Source organism: Myotis brandtii, unplaced genomic scaffold (genome assembly GCF_000412655.1).
Source record: "Myotis brandtii unplaced genomic scaffold, ASM41265v1 scaffold52, whole genome shotgun sequence".
In the NCBI taxonomy this organism is placed as follows: domain Eukaryota; kingdom Metazoa; phylum Chordata; class Mammalia; order Chiroptera; family Vespertilionidae; genus Myotis; species Myotis brandtii.
The window spans coordinates 1398294-1401175 of NW_005369826.1; the positions used below are offsets into that span (position 1 = coordinate 1398294).

Consider the following 2882-nt stretch of genomic DNA (forward strand, 5'->3'; position numbering starts at 1 on the left):
TTTAAAAAATTATATTTAAAAAAATAGCATAGGGTCTATTGACACAGTTTCTCCTATAGTCTCACAAAAATGCCTATTAATACACAGAAACAAAGAAGAAAACTCATAGCACCTCAAAATAAGTTTGAGCATCAACCTAATTCCAGAGTCTTAGAGGAGTTTCCACTGACTGTCAGGTTTATGAAGTTGAATTAAGAATCCTTGTCAGTGACCCATCAAACAATGACTGGGCACTGTTCTTCCTGTCATCTGCACTATGACTGTGCTTCTTCTGGGAATGCACACCTTTAAAACTGTCACTAGGAAAGCACAGTACAATTAGGCTGAGGATCTTCTAGTCTTATGACTCCTATAATTTATTATGATGGTAATATTAGGGAAGCATAAAATGTTTTTTAGATTCTATTTCTCTCACTATGTTATGAAAACTTTTGCCTGGTTGGCACTTTGAAAGGTGTTTGTTAAAGACCATAGGATGTTCTCCTTTTTCTTCACTAAGTGACCTAAAATAAATGGTGAATGGTGCCATCACTCTAGATCAGGGGTGGGCAACCTTTTTGTGAGTGCGTGCCAAAACCAGCAAAATCTCTGACTCAAAATTCTTCTGCGTGCCAACCCTAATTTTTGAGAACATGTTACGCCTACTTGATATCTCTTAAGGTGTCAAAATTCATCACTGAGAACAAAGATTCACAAGCATATGTGGATGAAAACATGAAGAGTAACGCTGTTGCAAAGTTTTTTAAACAGAAAAAATTTTCTGGAATGGCATTCCAAGTCCTCAGTAGTTCATTTTCGACACTATTGAAATTGCTCTTCCCCTCTCTCGTCAATCCATGTCTATGGTCTTTAAGATAACTTGTTATGTAAAATTATTTATTTATCTAAGATGCACCTACACTGAATTTATCTGAAAAAATAAAAAAGTCGATATTAAGAAAAAAATTGTAAATGGAAGATTATAAGAGAGGGTTTCGTGTGCCAGCAAAAGTTACTGGCGTGCCATGTTTGGCACGCGTGCCAGGGGTTGCCCACCCCTGCTCTAGATCATCTTGAGTATAGGAGACATAGTACATATGGTGCAAGTTGACTCGGATGATAGTCTCTACCACTTGTCATATATCAGGGCTTGTTTGGAATGACTTTCACAGTGTCACACAGTCTGAGTTAAGATAATAGGCTTTACTGGGGGAGGCCTACAAATCAAGGACTAGTAAGAGTGCATGTGGCACCTGTGTTTTCTTCATCCCTTGGAGATAATGCCAGGGCCTAGCAATCTAATAGAAACAGAGAATATTTGCATTAGCATGGAGGGTCTCCATTTTCCTGTCACTGTGTCTTCTTTTTTTTTTTTGGAACACAAATGTTTTATTTCTCAAACATTCCCTTTAAACACAAGGAATGAATTCTAAATCTTCATAAAGCTGAATTAAAAATGAAATCCCTCCAGTATAGTGTGTGTAGTCCCTGTGTTCTTGGTCACTACTGGCATTTACTGTTTAACATCAACAACAAAGACAAGTTATTTAAAAATCATGCTACTGGATTTCTAGCTCTTCCTCTATGACCAGTTTTATGCTCATCTGCAATGTTTAAAAGTGTACATCACCAAGTCGAAGCAAGTATAAGGTGTGAAGTAGCTGTGCATTAAACACAAAATAAACAACAAAATTATAAGATATAGTCAAGTTCATAACGAATATAGGTGTTCTTATCATCATTATAGATTCTTGGGTAATGTGCTATGAGAGCATCCTGTGAACCAATGTAGATGGAGTTGTAAATTTTCCAATACACATCTCTGACCTTCCGGGCTGGGTGAAACAAACCCTGTAAACAATACTGCAACATTCTAACATTCTACATAGCAACTCTCAAGCCCTCCAGGGCTCCCATAACTGCCTGAATTACATGGGGAGATGTCTCAAACACATTAACACATTGATAGTTCAACAAGTGATTCAGCGAATCTTCACAACCAAATCCATAAACCCCCAGTGACATGTGTTGCACCACCGCACTAGCCGTCTGTCTGTGTACAAGGTCCCTATCCATTAAAGCATCTTCCAGTAATGGTGTGACAGCACAAATGTAGTCCTTGCCCATTTCACCGATATATTCGAACAAGAAGGAAAGGGACTTTAACACTCCGTTTTGAACATTGAGTTCAGGAACTCTGTATTCGTTCATTAAGGCAGGGAGCACTGTGAAGGGTGAACATGTTTCAGCGACAATAGCTATTGCTACAGTGGTACACACTCTGTTCTGCCTTTCCTGAACTTTGAGGTTGTTTAAAAGTGTAGCCAACACATCATGAGGGCTGAAAAAAATAAATGTCAGCAAACTGTTAGATTACAGGTCAAAACTGTTTTCAGAGGGAAAAGAACAATGCAAAGAAATGAAACTACGGTAAGTAATCACTGGGAACTTAGTAATTTTATGATAAAATACAATATTTTCAAGTCACTGGCATTGTTTCTACTTAAGAACTTCATTTAAATTAAAATGCCCCATTTTAAAGAAAAATTCAAATGTATTCACTTTCAAAAGTAATTTTGAGTCCTTAGTAAATTTCTTTAAATATAAGGAGATTTAATTAAATGGTCAGATTGATTGAGTGTTCAAACCATGGCCACTAGAATGAGGCAACCTTACAGTAATACCCATGCCACAACACACAAAATCTTTTCCTTTTCTATCTTCCCTCCCAAATACATTTACTTAAATATTCTCCTTCTTTAAGCATTATTGGACCACAAACTTAAAGGGACACAGGGGATAAACATTAGCACAACAGGTATTCATTGCGAATTTCTTGACTACATTAACGCTAAATAAATACACTGATGCCAAACACGGTGTGGTGGAAAACTTCGTCTAAT

General features: G+C 37.1%; 1 pseudogene; it reads right to left on the bottom strand.

The window, feature by feature from the left end:
• Nucleotides 1–1357: 1357 nt before the first annotated feature.
• Nucleotides 1358–2352, bottom strand: LOC102250160 (annotated as a pseudogene).
• Between the last annotated feature and the right edge of the window lie 530 nt (nt 2353–2882).